The sequence below is a fragment of the Balaenoptera acutorostrata genome, chromosome 3 (assembly GCF_949987535.1).
Source record: "Balaenoptera acutorostrata chromosome 3, mBalAcu1.1, whole genome shotgun sequence".
In the NCBI taxonomy this organism is placed as follows: Eukaryota; Metazoa; Chordata; class Mammalia; order Artiodactyla; family Balaenopteridae; genus Balaenoptera; species Balaenoptera acutorostrata.
The window spans coordinates 103,697,690-103,716,950 of NC_080066.1; the positions used below are offsets into that span (position 1 = coordinate 103,697,690).

Below are 19,261 nucleotides of genomic sequence, written 5' to 3' on the forward strand. Positions count from 1 at the left end.
AAAAAATTTAAAAAAAAAAAAAAAAAAAAAATCCAGATTACAGAAATTCTTTGGGACACAAAACTCAGTTTCCTCAACAAATACTTTGCAAGGAAAAAAAAAAAGGAAGAGGAGGAACCTACATATCAAAAAAGACTGTATCAACTGAATATAGTATGTGTCCTAGTGAAAAAAAAAAACCTGTTAAGATGTGTTAGAATCAGGGAAATTTGAATACCAACTGGATATGTGATATTAAGGATAATTATTTGTTTATACTCTGAAGTATAACTAACATATAATAAACTGCACACATTTAAAGTGTATGTATACATATACACCCATTAAACCATTAACACAATCAATAGTGACCCTACCCGTCATCAAAAATTTCCTGTGCCCCTTTTTAATTTCTCCTCAACCACTTGATCTGCTTTCTGTCACTATAGACTACTTTGCATTTTCTAGAATTTATATAAATGGAATCATACATTATATACTCTCTTTTTTGGAGGGAGATGGTTTCTTTCACTCAACATAATTATTTTGAGAATCATCCACGCTGTTACATGTATCAATAGTCCATGCCTTTTTATTGCAGAGCAGTACAGTATTCTATCGTATGGATGTACCACAATTTGTTTATCTATTCACCTGCTGATGGATCCTTGGGTTGTTTCCAGTTTTGGTTATTACTAATAAAACTGCTATGAATAGTCGTGTACAAGTTTTAGTATGAACAGATACTTTCATTTGTCTTGGGTAAATACCTAAAGAACGGAATGGCTAGGTCATAGGGAAGGTGTTATGTTTAACTTAAGAAAATTGCCAATCTTTTAAAAGTTGTACCATTTTACATTCCCAACAGCAGTGTATGAGAGTAAGAAATTATTATTAATTATTTCTAGTTGAATGGTATTGTGGTTATGTCTTTTTTTTTTAAGAGAGTCTTTCAGAGATACATACATCATACAGATGATGTACAAGAGATGATGTACAAGATTTGCACAGATAAAGGGAAAATCAATAAAACAAGAAATGCTGGTAACTGTTGAAGCTGGGTAATTGGGATGTTCATGATACCATCCTCTCTATTTTTCTATATGATTAAAATTTTACATGTTATAAGAACTAGATAAGAGGAACTTCCCTGGTGGTCCAGTGGTTAAGACCCCGTGCTTCCACTGCAGGGAGTGTAAGTTCGATCCCTGGCCGGGGAATTAAGATTCCACATGCCGCGAGGCATGGCCAAAATATAATTTTAAAAAAATAAGAAGAGGGCTTCCCTGATGGCGCAGTGGTTGAGAGTCTGCCTGCTAATGCAGGGGACACGGGTTCGAGCCCTGGTCTGGGAAGATCCCACATGCCGCGGAGCAGCTGGGCCCGTGAGCCACAACTACTGAGCCTGCGCGTCTGGAGCCTGTGCCCCGCAACGGGAGGGGCCGCGATAGTGAAAGGCCCACGCACCGCGATGAAGAGCGGTCCCCGCACCGCGATGAAGAGTGGCCCCCACTTGCCGCAACTAGAGAAAGCCCTCGCACGAACCGAAGACCCAGCACAGCCAAAAATAAATAAATAAATAAAAATAAAAAAAAGTAGCTATAAAATTTAAAAAAAAATAAAAAATAAAAAATAAGAAGAAAAAAAAGAACTAGATAAGATACTAGACTACTTCAATGAGCAAAGCTTATACGTGGGCTATATGTATATGCAATGTTATCAAAGATATAGTTAAAATGCTATGTCCTTGCTCTTTGGGCTAGAGGTGGTATTCCCTCTAATGACTGTAGATGCAGTCAGCTTTGTCTCAACAACAGTACTGTGAAAGAGGCAGGGGAGGGGGAAAGGGATAGAAACAACAACTGTGCACAGGAAGACTATGTCTTGTCCCTCCCTCCCTCCCTCCACATCCTTGGATTTGGGAGTAGAAGGAAGTGTGTTGCATAAAAGAAAAAAAATCAGAAATAAACATTGACAAAAATTATCTCTCTCACTTTAGAATATTCCAGCAAACACTGAATGTCTCCACAGAGGTGAACTGCAAAGCTGGGGACCAGCTGAGAAACTTTTTACTTTAAACCCCCTTTATACCAAATTTTGCATTTCATTACAAATGTTACTTAGTTTAAAATAAATTAAAATAAAAAATCACCAGTAATTCAACCACCAATAATATCCTGGTGCTTCTCCTCTCATGCTGTTAGTTTTATATGTTGCATTTTGTCATTAACATATACTTCCCTACATATGAAAAAGTTTTTTGGAAAATGATTTAAATTAATATATAAATATTTTATCACATGGATGCTGTTTGTTTTTATTTCTATTACAGAAAATACTTGATGAATATCTGTATATACAAATATTTGTACCCATTTATTTCCTTTGGATAAGCATATTACTGGGTTGAAAAATATGGTTTTAGAGCTCTTAAAATATATAGTAAGAGCCCTTTCATATAATGTGACTGGGAGTGGTGGTTGGTCATTCAAAATGATTAAAAAGGGACTTCCCTGGTGGTGCAGTGGTTAGGAATCCGCCTGCCAAGGCAGGGGACACGGGTTCGAGCCCTGGTCCAGGAAGATCCCACATGCCGCGGAGCAACTAAGCCTGTGAGCCACAACTACTGAGCCTGTGCTCTAGAGCCCGCGAGCCACGACTACTGAGCCCACGTGCCACAACTACTGAAGCCCGCGCACCTAGAGCCCCTGCTCCATGACAAGAGAAGGCACAGCAATGAGAAGTCCGCGCACCACAGCGAACAATAGCCCCTGCTCACCGCAACTAGAGAAAGCCTGCGTGCAGCAGCAAAGACCCAACGCAGCCAAAAATAAATAAATTTATTTAAAAAATGATTTAAAAAATCACTTAAAATGAGGGTTCATGAAAAAAAGTGACAGATGTACACATACACCTTAAACATTTTAATTTAAAATCTAAAAATAATGCATAAGCATCATCTATGATTTCTACTTTGGATTGCTTTAAAGTGGCTCAAGAACTTAATGATACAAAGCATTATCAGTGCAAAATCCTAAACTGTTCGTTTTTCTTCACTTACCTTTAGCTTTCTAACCTACACTGCATTTGATAGGAAGTTTTTGAGTCACCTGCCTTCATCCAGTCTATCCAAAGTATTCCAATTAGTTTTCATAGAAGCAATGTTTTTAAACTCCTATTTTAAATTTTTATATTTTCTACACTGGGTAACTACGTAAGCTTGGCAAATATGGCAGAAATGGACAGCTACCCTCTAGATCCTCTAGATCCAGACTCCTGCCAACAGGGGTAGAGAATGAACACTATCAGCACTCCTGATAACAGAAGATTCTGTATTATCAATTTTTCCCTTTGAAAATTTGACAGACAATAAACAATATCATGTTTTAGTTTGCTTTTTTTTTAAACAGCAACATTTAATTATAAAGATGATGTATCACATTTTTACATGTATTTAAGAGTATCACATTGTATGTTCATAGGACTTTACAATTTACAGTATTTTGACATTTCCTTCTGCTTATTGGGGAGTTAGAGCAGACAAGTGCTATTTACATATCCCTGGGCAGCATGACACCTGCCCTCTTCCTTGTTCTCAGTAAGACTGAGGTTGAATTCCCTACTCTGTCACCACTAGCTATGGGATCTTAGGTAATAATAATGGCTAACATTTCTTGAGTGTTTAATAAATGTCTGGAACTCTTAAGCCCTTCACACGCGTTTACTCATTTAATTCCAAATCAGTGAAGTAGGTATTATTATTTTCATACCACTTTATCACTTTACCACAGAGAGATTGTAAACTTTTCCAAATGCACTTGGTCTTTATTTGCTGAGCTGATTTTGAATTTTGGCATTTTGATTGTAAAACTGCTAATCATGAATTCTGTACTCTGCTTACCTTCCTTGTAAGTCACTACCTTTCTTTTTTTTTTTTTTTTTAATGGCTCTGTCAGATTTTTGGCATTACTTTCTGCTGATTTTATAAAATTAATTGGGAAGTGTTAACCTCTTTCTCTTTTTTTTTGAATTTTATTTTATTTATTTTTTTATACAGCAGGTTCTTATTAGTCATCAATTTTATACATATCAGTGTATACATGTCAATCCCAATCGCCCAATTCATGACACCCCCCCAACCCCCTGCCGCTTTCCTCCCTTGGTGTCCATCGTTTGTTCTCTACATCTGTGTCTCAGTTTCTGCCCTGCAAACCAGTTCATCTGTACCATTTTTCTAGGTTCCACAAACATGCGTTAATATACGACATTTGTTTTTCTCTTTCTGACTTACTGCACTCTGTATGACAGTCTCTAGATCCATCCACGTCTCAACAAATGACCCAATTTCGTTCCTTTTCATGGCTGAGTAATACTCCATCATATATATGTACCACATCTTCTTTATCCATTCATCTGTCGTTGGGCTTTTAGGTTGCTTCCATGACCTGGCTATTGTAAATAGTGCTGCAATGAACATTGGGGTGCATGTGTCTTTTTGAATTATGGTTTTCTCTGGGTATATGCCCAGTAGTGGGATTGCTGGGTCATATGGTAATTCTATTTTTAGTTTTTTAAGGAACCTCCATATTGTTCTCCATAGTGGCTGTATCAATTTACATTCCCACCAACAGTGCAAAAGGGTTCCCTTTTCTCCACACCCTCTCCAGCATTTGTTGTTTGTAGATTTTCTGATGATGCCCATTCTAACTGGTGTGAGGTGGTACCTCACTGTAGTTTTGATTTGCATTTCTCTAATTATTAGTGATGGTGAGCAGCTTTTCATGTGCTTCTTGGCCATCTGTATATCTTCTTTGGAGAAATGTCTATTCAGGTCTTCTGCCAATTTTTGGATTGGGTTGTTTGTTTTTTTAATATTGAGCTGCATGAGCTGTTTATATATTTTGGAGATTAATCCTTTGTCCATTGATTTGTTTGCAAATATTTCCTCCCATTCTGAGGGTTGCCTTTTCGTCTTGTTTATGGTTTCCTTTGCTGTGCTAAAGCTTTGAAGTTTCATTAGGTCCCATTTGTTTATTTTTGTTTTTATTTCCATTACTCTAGGAGGTGGATCAAAAAGATCCTCCTGTGATTTATGTCAAAGAGTGTTCTTCCTATGTTTTCCTCTAAGAGTTTTATACTGTCTGGTTTTACATTTAAGTCTCTAATCCATCTTGAGTTTATTTTTGTGTATGGTGTTAGGGAGTGTTCTAATTTCATTCTTTTACATGTAGCTGTCCAGTTTTCCCAGCACCACTTACTGAAGAGACTGTCTTTTCTCCATTGTATATCCTTGCCTCCGTTGTCATAGATTAGTTGACCATAGGTGCGTGGGTTTATCTTGGGCTTTCTATCTTGTTCCATTGATCGATGTTTCTGTTTTTGTGCCAGTACCATATTGTCTTGATTACTGTAGCTTTGTAGTATAGTCTGAAGTCAGGGAGCCTGAATCCTCCAGCTCCGTTTTTTTCCCCTCAAGACTACTTTGGCTATTCGGGGTCTTTTGTGTCTCCGTGTAAATTTTAAGATTTTTTGCTCTAGTTCTGTAAAAAATGCCATTGGTAATTTGATAGGGATTGCACTGAATCTGTAGATTGCTTTGGGTAGTATAGTCATTTTCACAATATTGATTCTTCCAATCCAAGAACATGGTATATCTCTCCATCTGTTGGTATCATCTTTAATTTCTTTCATCAGTGTCTTACAGTTTTCTGCATACAGGTCTTTTGTCTCCCTAGGTAGGTTTATTCCTAGGTATTTTATTCTTTTTGTTGCAGTGGTAAATGGGAGTGTTTCCTTAATTTCTCTTTCAGATTTTTCATCATTAGTGTATAGGAATGCAAGAGATTTCTGTGCATTAATTTTGTATCCTGCAACTTTACCAAATTCATTGATTAGCTCTAGTAGTTTTCTGGTGGCATCTTTAGGATTGTGTATGTATTTTTAGTTTGCTTTTGAAATATTTAATATAAGTTGTATTTTTCTTCTGTGATTAAACTGAAAGGACTAGGCGGTATGTGGTAAGGGGCAAACACAAGTCTTGGAGTCAGACTTCCTGGGTTTCAGTCCTGCTTTAACCATTTACTAGTTATGTGATATTAGGCAAGTTACTTAACCTCCTATTTTCAGAGTAGAGTTGTGAGGATTAAATAAAATAATCCACTTACCACAATGTCTAGCACATGGTTAATCACTGTAAATGTTAACTCTTATTAAGTTACACACAAACATCACTAGTGAAGAAAATTGCCTTTGGTGTGAGAAACATGTTTCGTGGTGTCAGCAAATTTTAATACCAGTTCCTAAATTTGTTATATGTTTCTGTATATGTGCACACATAGCACAGGAAAACAAAAAAGACTGAAAGGATAAAAGTTCTCTCTAAAGAGTGCTATTGTAGTTGAATCCTTTTTTTTTCTATTTATTTTTCTACAGTATTAAGGTTGAACCATTTTCTTTGGCTTATTTTTCTGTATCAATTTTGTACAGTAAAAAAATTCACATTTTAAATAAAAGAATTAAGTTTCTTTTTTAAACATAAGAGGACAATACAGTAATAGGAAATAAAGTTTCTTAAGCCTTGAAACACATAAATTCCTAAGTTATGTAAAGCAACACAAAATTGTAAAATTCATGACTTGAATCACTTTAGGTAGAAGAATTCTTGGTATTACATACAGCTACATCATAGTAACTAGGAGTTTTCTGCTTCATTCCTGCTTATAACCTTAAACTTACCAAACTTTCCTATTGTAAAATTCTCACCATCACCACAAGATTTACAGTGGGAGAAACACAAACAATTATAATACATTATGTTAAGCATAGTGATATGATTTATCTAAGAGCTTATGGGGAAAAATTGTTCTGAGTTAAAATATGAAATAGAATGGTTTTAAGCAAAGTTATTTAGAGAGTCATTTTACATAGTAACAATAGCTTTTGGGCCAGTAGGACTCACCCAGTGACTCTCAATGAGTGTTTAACTAAATTTTAATCAACATGTAAAATGTATTCCCCTAACTATTCCAACAAGGGTGTTCAACACAAATGGTGCACTGAACAGACTATGTGACCCAGTGTAGAGCAGATACAACTTACCATATGTAAGAACTAAAAAAAATACTTTAATGTCAAGCCAGTTTCAAAAAAAGATTACATGATTCCCTAACTGTGACATTGATTTATCTAGCATATTTGGGCAGATGGGTGGGGTGGTGGTTTACAAAGGCAGCAGACACTTGTACTACTCAAAGTGACAAAGTGAATGGCATGTTAACTGTGCTTTTCATAAACTGTATGAGAAACTATTACACTGGCAGAGTAATGATACATTGTGTTGACTTGTTTCATTTTGTTTGGAGCCTTTTAATCCCTTCTAGATTCTTATCTGATTAAAGGTTAACATTTTGAAATAATGTTGTCAATTAGATGAGGTATGGATTGGGGGCAGGGGGAGAGGAGGTGGACAATTATGGAGAAGAAAAAGAGAAGCACAGAAACAAATACAGCCGGTGCTTATTCATGCACTGTCCAGGGAAAGAGTGCCCCATCAAGTTACCCAGATTTTCTAGTACATTTCTAGGTTTATTCCTATTGAGGAAATCAATTTACCAAGTTATCAGAGCCCGATATCATTAAACAGTCAAATCATAAAACTTAAGTACCATCATTCTGATTCCATGTTCTTAACAACTCAAAACCCCTAGTACCTGGAGCAAACTCCAAGGGCTTTTTTATTTGCTGAAAGATTCAACACACCACCTTCTCTTAATTCAGTTTCCCATGGAAAGCTGGTTTGAGAGATAATGTCAAATTCAGGAAGGTGGGTCAAGCGTGAAAATACAGATTTCTGGCAATTCAGTGGGTACAACATGATGATACATCATTTCAATCAATTAGAGCAAACTGAATTCCAACTCTCTTATGACTAAGTCACCCTGAAATAAAAATTACAAAATTGATACTAAGTGGGAATTACCATTCCCACCACCTACTCCTCAGTTTGTTTTTTTTAAATAAATTTATTTATTTATATTTATTTTTGGCTGCATTGGGTCTTCGCTGCTGTGCACAGGCTATCTCTAGTTGTGGCGAGTGAGGGCTACTGTTCGTTGTGCACGGGCTTCTCATTGTGGTGGCTTCTCTTGTTGCGGACCACGGGCTCTAGGAGCGCAGGCTGCAGTAGTTGTGGCTAGTGGGCTCTAGAGCGCAGGCTCAGTAGTTGTGGCGCACGGGCTTAGTTGCTTTGCGGCATGTGAAATCTTCCCGGACCGGGGCTTGAACCCGTGTCTCCTGCACTGGCAGGCGGATTCTTAACCACGGAACCACCAGGCAAGTCCCTACTCCTCAGATGTAATAATTAAGTCCACTGAGTATTCTACATTAAGGAACTGAGATTAATAATGGGAAAACAGGGGCTTCCCTGGTGGCGCAGTGGTTGAGAATCTGCCTGCTAATGCAGGGGACACGGGTTCGAGCCCTGGTCTGGGAAGATCCCACATGCCGCAGAGCGGCTGGGCCCGTGAGCCACAATTACTGAGCCTGCGCGTCTGGAGCCTGTTCTCCGCAACAAGAGAGGCTGTGACAGTGAGAGGCCCGCGCACCGTGATGAAGAGTGGCCCCCGCTTGCCACAACTGGAGAAAGCCCTAGCACAGAAACGAAGACCCAACATAGCAATCAATCAATCAATTAATCAATAAAAAAAAATAATAATAATGGGAAAACAAAGTAAGCTAAATTCTGATAACTAGGTGTTTGTTTATCATCACCCTTTATCAATAGTTTTGGACATACAGACTTAATTTTTTCAGTGACTTTATGCCTTTTACTGGAAAGTTGGCGGGCGGGGGGGAGATAAGGCACAGAACAGTATGCTATTACTTAAGTGAAAAATAAAGTGTACGTGAGTGATTACTTATATATTCACTGAGTATCTTTGGAAGGATACACAAGAAACTGGGGAGAAAAGTCATTTCTAGAGAGAGGATATGTGTGGGTGGGGGATGGGGTGAAAGGGAGACTTCCCTTTGAATTTGTATCAAATTTGAATTTTGTATCAAATGCAAATATTGTTTCATTTTTAACCATTTTTTAAAAATTGAAGTATAGTCATTTTACAATGTTGTGTTAGTTTCAGGTGTACAGCAAAGTGATTCAGTTATATTATATATATATTCTTTTTCAGATTCTCTTCCATTATAGGTCACTACAAGATATTGAATATAGTTCCCTGTGCTATACAGTAGGTCCTTGCTGTTTATCTATTTTATACATAGTACTGTGTATTTATATTAGAAGTTAATCCCAAACTCCTAATTATGTTTTTTTTTTTTTTTTAAAGAATACAAATTTTGTGCGTACGTGTTTTGTCTTCTTTTTTTTTTTTTTTATAAATCTACTTCTTTTTTTTTTTTTTTAATTTTCTAGCTACTTTATTTATTTATTTATTTATTTTTGGCTGTGTTGGGTCTTCGGTTCGTGCGAGGGCTTTCTCCGGCTACGGCAAGTGGGGGCCACTCTTCATCGCGGTGTGGGGACCGCTCTTCATCGCGGTGCGGGGACCGCTCTTCATCGCGGTGCGCGGGCCTTTCACTATCGCGGCCCCTCCCGTTGCGGGGCACAGGCTCCAGACACGCAGGCTCAGTAGTTGTGGCTCACGGGCCCAGCTGCTCCGTGGCATGTGGGATCTTCCCAGACCAGGGCTCGAACCCGTGTCCCCTGCATTAGCAGGCAGATTCTCAACCACTGCGCCACCAGGGAAGCCCCTAATTATGTTTTAACTAAATTAAAATGTATTATATATTTCTTTTCTTATGGCTATATAAACATCCAAATCTTTGGGAAGACTTAGGGTTTCTTAAGCCACGTAGATAATTATCTTAGCATGTTCTGATGACTATCCCTTACTCTCACTGTTACAACATTCCATTATTTTTCTGGAAATATTCACAGGGAGGAAAAACCACTCTAATCCTTTCCAATTGTCTTCCTAAACTCAGAAATGTAAATATATATACATATATATAAAACAACATCATCTTAAGGATCCTTTTTGACCCCTTGTTTAGCTACTAAAGGTATTCCTGATGCTTTCAAGATAGACAGACTCTATATATGTGAAAGGATATGCCAATATAGATACATAACACTCAAAAAAGACAAGCTGATGTAAACTAATTTTAACAACCTGTCTTCATGATTTGGACTAGGATTATCAGTCTGTTGTAATACATGTTCCTAATTTTGAAATCAGTAGAGTGAAGTATACCCTAAAGACCCTAAATATTAGGGTAGATTTTCCTTTGAGAATCAAATGAAGAAATCAACAGATGATGATGCTAGCATCCTTTTATAGCAATGGTTCTTAATGCTTCTTACACTAGAATGCTTGTGAGGATTATCGCACATCCCATCAGTTACAAGGTTTGTTACCACCATTATCCTGGGCTGAAATCAGAGCATACTGAAGTTTGAAAACGCCCCCTTCTCTTAGGGAACACTCCCTTCTCCAGAGAAATTGTACACTGCTTTAAGGAGATATAATGACTTCCAGGTCTAAGACTTAACTGTAACCAAATTTAACATATTAGCCTCATTAAAAAAAAAAGTCAGGGCTTCCCTGGTGGCGCAGTGGTTGAGAATCTGCCTGCCAATGCAGGGGACACAGGTTCGAGCCCTGGTCTGGGAAGATCCCACATGCCGCGAAGCAACTAAGCCCATGAGCCACAACTACTGAGCCTGCGCGTCTGGAGCCTGTGTTCCGCAACGGGAGAGGCCACGACAGTGAGAGGCCCGCGCACCGCGATGAAGAGTGGCCCCCGCTCGCCGCAACTGGAGAAAGCCCTCGCACAGAAACGAAGACCCAACACAGCCAAAAATAAATAAATAAATTTATTTTTTAAAAAAAATCATTTGTCTCAATGTTTCCTCTAAACTCTGGAGTTGTATCTCCAACTATCCTACAAGTCAGTTCCACTCGGATGTCTAAGAGTCATCATTCTTGAACTTAATATATTGAAAACAGAACCCTTAATATCCACCCTCTTAAATCTGCTCCTCCTAACTGTTCCTAACTCAGTAAATGGAACCATCATCTTCCCAGTTGCTCAAGTCCAAAACAGAGGTTTCATCCTTGATTTCTCTTTTCCTAAACTCCCTATATCCAATACATTGATTATGCCTTTATAATATATTCCCAAACTAGAATATAGTTTGGGAATATATTATCACCATCCTAGAGCAAACTACCATCATCTCTCCCTTGCACTATAGTATCAGTTTCTCCTAAATGCTCCAGCCATACTGGTCTCCTGTCTTTAAACATGTTGAGCTCATTTCCATTTTTTTTTTTTTTATAATGTTTGTGTATTTGAGGGGAAGAGGGTAGAAGTGAGCTCAATGATCACTAAAGCCCCTTCCAGCTCTAATGCACTATGGTTCAAACTGTGGCCCAGTGATTTACATGGTGTTTGTAATTGGATTTTAATTCTTTTCTTTTTCTATTAAGGCTATCACAGTTGAGCCTGGGTTTCTTTTTTTTTTTTTTTTCATTTCCATTTTATGGCATTCCTTCTGCTTAAGATATTTCTCCCACATACCCTCAGGGCTGCTGCTTCCCAGCTCAAATGTCACCCACCCCAGAAGATTTCCCTGGCCACCCAATCAAGGATAACCCTACCCTCACCACCAACCATTCTCTACAGCAGTACCTTATCTCTCCCCTCCATAGCACTTATCACTATCTGAAATTAACTTGCTTATTTGCTTTTTGTCCATGTCCTCCTACTAGACTGTGAACTCCATGAGACCAGGAACCACATTCATTGTATCTAGGATAGTACCTGACATATAGTGGGTACTTAATGAATAGCTGATAAATGAAGGAACATATCTAAAGAAAGATTATGTCAACCATGAAAGATTAACGGTCAGCCAGGAGAGAAGAGTAACAATATATTCAAAAATGTCAAAGGGGAAGTTGGTTTTTGGACATGAGTCCACCTTCTCTCCAGGCTGCCGGTCTCCTGAATAAAGCAACTTTTCCTCTCTAACTTAAAAAAAAAAAAAAAAGTCAATGGTTGCCCCAACTGTGGTAAACATTAAAACTGTGCCATGATATTCCAGTTCTCCTTTCAGATACATGATAGGTTTATACTTGCTCATCATCTTGAAGTTAGGCACGGTCATATGACTTGCTCAGTATTCCTGAGCAAAGACAACACACAGTACAGCCCCCAGACAACTCACATGTAATATGAATTGAGAAGAAATAATCCTTTGTTATTTTAAGCCACTGAGATATGGTGGTTATTTGTTACTGCAAAATAACCGAGCCCATCCAGACTGATAAACCATCCAAACAATGCTGTGGGCACAGAATTATATAGTCAGTCTCACTAAGTAGTCAACTAATACCACTAAATATATATACTATACATATACTTAATTTCCAGATACATCTGCCAACAAGGAGAGAAAAAATTGTTTATGTAGAGTTTTAAGGATTCTTGTTCCTTGATGTTATTTTTCAGTAAATCAATAATTTAGCCAAATAATCAATGCCACCCAATACAAGGCTTCTTGAGAAATAGTCTGTCAGCCTCTCCTTATCTGAAAACATATCTTCTAGGTAAGAATAATTGTGTTTGTTTCATTATTATCTACAAATAGTTAGAGTCCAGGGAATTCTCTGGTGGTCCAGTGGTTAGGACTCTGGGCTTTCACTGCCAAGGGCCCAGATTCCATCCCTGAGGAACTAAGATCCTGCAAGCCGCGTGGCAAGGCAAAAAAAAAAAAAAATAGTTACAGTCCAGGTCACTGCAGGGGAAAGACTAGGATAGACTAAAAAGGTAGACTGGATAAAATGCAGAATCACTGAATGCTGGGTCCGGAATCTTGGACTTTAGTTTGTAGACAAAACAGGCTTACTTAGAAGCTTTGTATATCATATGATTAAAAATATTCCTGAAGATTATTTTACATGGCAGTTGTAGAATTAGGATGACTGGAATAGGAAGGCTAAGAGTACTAGTTTCTAACTGCTGTGCCATGAATCCTCCATAGATGAAAGACCAAATTTTAATCGATATATATGATTTATTTTTGCGATAACACTAAACATACTGTTAATGATAATATTAAGTGGTATAGGGAATAGGCAGAGCATAGATTTTTGCAAATAAGAGTAAAAGGCACATTGAAAAATCAGGCTGGCACTAAAGTAAGATCTGGTGATGGACAAAACTGCACTTTGTGAGCATGAAGGGCAGTCAGGGCAGTCATGACTTAATAGTTCTGAAAGGCAGCCAAGTGAACAATGGATGCGTTACAACAACTAGGAGGTATTTTTATATTGTAGAAATGATTGGGTTGTAATCGGGTTGATTTGTATTCTGAGTTCTTTCAAGGTACTCAGAGGATCTGTACAGTACTCCAACAAGCTTGTCTTTCCTCAAAAACAACCCATTCCTTCACTCATTCAACAAATATTAACACATGTTATATACTAATTACCACTCTAGGCACTGGGAAAACAGAAGTGAACAAAACAAAGTTCCCTGCCTTCTTGGAGCTTGTATTCTAGTGCCATTTAAATTCCATTCTAAAATTCCTCCCCCAGTCTTATGATATGGGAGTAGCTTTTACAAATGCCTTTGGAAGAAATCATTTATGATCTATGATTAATTCACGCTGAAATGTAAAAGACTAATAGTCTCCCCATGGTAATTACAAAAGCAAATACATCACAGATTCACAGACTCTTAAGATTTGGAAAGGACCTTGGAGATAATTTCAATTTACAGATAAGATTAAGGGATTTGCCCAAGAACACTCAGCCACTAATAGGAGAACCAGGCTTAGAACTGTAACTTCCAGTGTTACAGCATTTCCCATATAACCAGGCTGCCTGTTTTAAGATTACACTAGTTAGAAGAGATGCTAGAATGGGTATTCATGATTCATACATAGGTGGTAGGTTCCTGAATGACTTGTTCAGGAATTTTAGGCAGTGTGTAAAACTGAAGGAGAGACAGGTGGTTATAGGGGAGGCAAACTGGGGGGAGCTTTCAGAAGACCTTTTCCTCCCATCTCTACCCTCATCATGTCCCAAGAACAAAGAAATTACAAAACTTCTCCAAAGTTAATGGATATTAGCTATTAGTGAGAAGATACTGGGGGTGGGGGATGAACATGAAGTACTAAAACAGTCAGTAGTAAAAAAAAGTCAAATTACATCCTATCCAATTTGAAAAGCATATACTCCCAGTGAAAGTACCATTTGTAATAGCTTTAAGGTTTTTTTTAAATTTACTTTCCTAAATACATTTTCCACAAAGCACCAAATTAACTGATAGAGATCAACAAGTATAATGATTGATAAAATAGCAATGTAATATAGACTGATGTGATGTAATGACGCATCTCATCAGTGGGCAAGCATTTTTAAAGATAATTCCTCCTCCTCTGGAAGAGTTATACTCACCTCCTGCTTATAAACTTTAGCAATCCATACATTTTAAAAACTCAAACTAGTCATTTAATCTTTCAAAGTAAAGATTCATGACCAACAAACTTGAGCCGTACTTAGTATTCTAATAGAAAACATATTTCAAAAAACCTTTCCAAGAAGGGGAAGACTTGCAAAGAAAGAACTGAAAAATAAGCTTAGTACAAAAAACAAAAAGTTAAAAAAAAAAAGAAAGAAAAGAAAAGGAAGATTATTAATTATAGGAGTTTTAGGAAAAATGTAAGCTGATAGGCATCAAGGATCCTCATTAAAATCTCATTATGTGTCTCTGTAAACGGCAGTTTCCATACCTAAGATGAGAAGTATTATGAGAATCCCAATTTATTTCAATAGCTGCACCATTATTTTAGCTTCCTAGATTTAAAACCTTGGACATACCATACACTTTTACCCTTATTGTTTCCTATAGTTAATCAGTCATCATGTTCTAATATTTCTTCTTTCAAAATGTCTCTTTTGAATACAAAGCAAAATTCCCAACTTGAAAAGAACACACAAAAAAAACAAAGAAGACCGACTGAAGAACATTTTTCAAAGAATGGGAAATACTCATGATATGCTAAGTCAAAATAACAAAAACAAGAACAAAAAACAAACCCACAAGGAGAAAAATGTATAATCCTAGTTTTATGAAGGAAAATAGCTATCAGCATAAAAAAAGACTTGAAAGGAAACATCACATGAAAATGTTAACAGTTGTTCTTTCTGCTTGGGGGATTTTATAAGCAGTTTTTGCTCTTTTTACACTTTCTCTACATTTCCTAAATTTCCTACAATGAAGATGCATTATTTTCAAACTTGGAAAAAATATTATTTAAATAGTTGTCTCATTTTTACCACTACTTGTTCACTCTCAGTGCTCCTATCCTAACTCCTTATAGCTTCTTTCCCCCAGGACTCCAACAATAGCTGCTTTCTTGAGGTCTCTGAGGCAGCTTCTCCCTAACTTTAATATTGCTTGTACTCATGGTCTGAAAATTCATCATTCATATTTATCTATAGCACATGGAAACAGAGGCTGGCCATATAAGCAAACAACTTAAAAGAGGATTTCTCAACCTCATCACCACTGACATTTGGGGTAATTATTTCTCATGGAGGGGCTGACCCATTTCAGGATGTTTAGCAGCATTCCTGGCCTCTATCCACTAGATGCCAATAGCACCCCACCCCCCAAGGCGTGACACTGCCAAATGTCCCCTGAGGGGCAAATCTGCCAGCAGCTGAGAATAACCGATTTAAAAGTTTTTAAACTTCTAAAATCATATCTCTTTTTATATATATGTCAAACCTAAACTTTGACATATGTCTTATATAACATTCCTCATAGTCTGCCATAATCTTATTTTTCTCAATAGGAACTTTCCAAATAGACCAGACTTACTGTTCCCTAGAAAAATCATTTTCATTCCCAATTTCAAGTCTTTGAACACACTGTTTCCTCACTAAAATTCCCCATTCACACTTCTATTCAATGCCCTACATCCATGCTTCAGTTTGGGTTCTTTTCAGAAGTATTACTGATCTACTCAGTTCAGTTCATCATACACCCACTGCACTAATAAAGAATATCTCATGTATCTTTCTTTTTTTTTTTTTTGGTGGTGGTGGTGGTGATTGTTGATCCCAAACTAGACTAACTTCCCACGGGTTTGTTGCCCTGGCACATTTCTTTTGTATAACCAATTGGGCCTAACATTGCTTGATAACTGATGAATGAAATTAATTTAAATGCTTGGCTGTAAATAAGTGTAAACTGATTTCTTAATTGTTTTTGAATCCTATTTCTTGTCATGGAGTTATTAGTTAAGTTAATCATTCCAAGTACAGAGTAACCACTCAGTAAGTTTTCAGAAAGAATCATTGATATATAATGGTATATTTTAAGGAATTACATAGGTTTCAAAGTGTTCTCTACACTTTTAGGGAATGACACAAAGGAATTAAAACTATAACCTACAATACAAACATGAACTTTATAAATTCTATTTATCTTAAAATAGCCAATGGATTTTGCTGCTTGATGCACAAAAGTTACGTCCACAAGAGCAGAGAACTCGATTTAGTAGTGTGTGCATGTACACGAACGCACCTCACACGTATATTATCTCCCCAGTTGAGAGAAGTAAATAAAATGAAACTGCTTTGTAAACTAAAAAGAGCCACATATAAAGGAGGCAGTAGAGCAGCATAGCTAAAAGCATGGAGCCAGCCTGCTTGGGTCTCAATTATATTAGCTGTGTAACCTTGTACAAGTCACTTAACGTCTCTGTGCCTCAGTTTCCTCTTTGTCAAAATGGGGATAATAATAATATCTGTCTCAAAGCAAAGCTCTCAAAACAGTGCTTGGCATATAGAAAGCACAAAATAAATATTAACCAATGTTATGATTACAACGCTAGTTATTAGCCAAGTAAAAGCCTCAACGTATAAAATTCTGGTTCAAGCCTGAAGCTGGTTTAAAAAACAACACAACAGGGCAAACTATACAAATTTAAGCTATTATTAGGTGGACTAGTTTCTCATAATCTTTGCCAGTGCTAAACTGGTGATTATTACAGACCTAATTTCTGTTAGTCTTTTTTTTTTTTTTAATCTCAAAGAAACCGACACAGACACCTCTGTTTTCAAGGAATTTTACAAGCCACAAGAAAACAAATCAACTCTTTGTTTTCTCCATATTTAAGCCAATTTAAGACCTTCGTAAAAGCCTAGGTACTGTTACAGAACAACTTTTCAGAGAATACAATGAGGTTTTTAAAGTTGCAATCAGCAATTCTTATGCAGTTATGTCAAGTTTTTGTCCTGCTGAACAAAAGGTTATGTGTCAGGGAAGCAAGGACCCGACAGAAAATAAGGAAATACCACGGCCAGGCCTAGGCGGCTCTCGGAAAAACCTGTCCTCAAACAGAGCGCCTCAGACGCCGGCGTCCTTCCCCCCTCCCTGGGATGCACAAGTCGGCTCCACCCGCAGATAAATAAGTGACAGCAGGTTCCGTCCACGCCTCTCCCGGCCCGGACCCCTCGCGCCCACCCGGGCGGGCTCCTGCGCCCGCCGCCCCGACCCTCCTCGCCGCGGCCGGGTAGGGGGCTCCACGGGAGACCGCGGCCTCGCCGCCCCGACCCCCGACCCCTGCAGCCCCGCGCGGGCCAGGCCAGGCCGAGCAGAGGCCGCCGCGGGGCCTGCAGGTGGGCCCAGGGCGCGGTCAGGCCCGAGAAGAAGCCTGGCCCCTGCAGGGCAACCGCCGGCGCGGGGATGGCGCAGGCTCGGTCGTCACTTACCGGCGCCTCATGGTACCGCGACGCCTCCGCCTAGCCCAGGCGCTGACCGACTGCGCCCCGGCCGCCCAGACTATCCCTCGGATCCCCGGCCGAGCCCACTCAGGGCCATTCAAACGCGGCCGCACGCGCAGCCCGCCGGGATACCTCCCTCTAGGGCGTCTCGGAGGCTCCGCCCAACGCTGGCTCCGCCCCTCTCAGGTTGCGCAGGGGTGCAGGGAGCGGGAGGAGGAGGTGCGGCCACAGTGCCCCCTGGCGGACACAGGTACGTATGGTAGTCCTGCTACGATGGGGCAAGTAATACTGCTCGGGGAACTGAGGGTGCTAACAGTCAAAGAATGACCCTGTGCTAGTCACAGTCTAGTGGGTGAAACCGTGCTTTAAGTGTTGCACCAGGAGGTGCAAACAATCTGCTATAAAAATATGGTGCAGGGATGGGACTTCCCTGGTGGCACAGTGGTTAGGAATCCGCCTGCCAAGGCAGGGGACACAGGTTTGACCCCTGGTCTGGGAAGATCGCACATGCCGCGGAGCAACTAAGCCCATTCACCATAACTACTGAGCCTGCGCTTTAGAGCCCGCGAGCCACAACTACTGAAGCTCACTCGCCTAGAGCCCATGCTCCGCAACAAGAGAAGCCACTGCAATGAGAAGCCCGGGCACTGCAACTAGAGAGAGCCCGTGCGCAGCAACGAAGAGCCAACGCAGCCAAATAAATAAATAAATAAATTTATTTTAAAAAAATATGGTGCAGGGAGAGACTTATTCATTCACTCCTATTTAAGTGCACTAAGGCAAAATATTTAAAAGGGTAGACTGGAGCTCTGCGACCTCGGGGAAGTCATATAAACTCCCGTGAGCTTTGGTTTCCCCATGTGTAAAATGGGGATGTTAATGGTATCTGCCTCACCATTATGAGGATTACATGAGTTAACACATATAAAATTCTTAGAGGAATGTATCTGGCACATGGTAAGCACTATATAATTGTTAGCTCTTATTTGTTAGTTCCTGATATTTGCCAGACTCTGTTCTGGACTCTTAAGAACACAAGAAATATGCATGATGTGGACCCTGTCCCCAGGAAGCAGGCTCAGTTTCTTTGGGATGGCGAACACTAGAGGATGAGGTTAGGATTGGATCTGTCCCTGACGTGCTTTTAATTACTAAGGGTAATTCTCTTCCTCTTAGTGGAGACAGAGTCCACCCATCTTCACAGGTAAGCTACTGGTCAACATTAACCAAATTGTGACAGGAGCAAGTTCGTCTCTGGTGGGCCTCTCATCCCTTGCAGAAGCCTATCAAGTAGTGTATTTGGTGTACCAGTTGCTCACTGCAAGACTCCACATCCCTGGACTCACTGCTTTAGGCACTCTCTTCAGAACTCCCCAGGGCTACCTAAGTTGGGTTTAACGATATTTTTGCGGGCCCATCATGTGCCAGGCTGACATTGTACCAGGAGATAGCCTGGGGAA

General features: G+C 39.1%; 1 protein-coding gene across 3 annotated transcripts in view; it reads right to left on the reverse strand.

The window, feature by feature from the left end:
* Nucleotides 1-17,937, reverse strand: part of KATNBL1 (katanin regulatory subunit B1 like 1) — a 58,152-nt gene extending 40,215 nt beyond the window's left edge. For all 3 annotated transcript variants that reach the window (XR_009007579.1, XM_028166066.2, XM_057543422.1), the window contains exon 1: nt 17,790-17,937. The gene's annotated coding sequence lies outside the window, so the exon portion shown is untranslated. The remainder of the gene's footprint in view (nt 1-17,789) is intronic.
* Between the last annotated feature and the right edge of the window lie 1,324 nt (nt 17,938-19,261).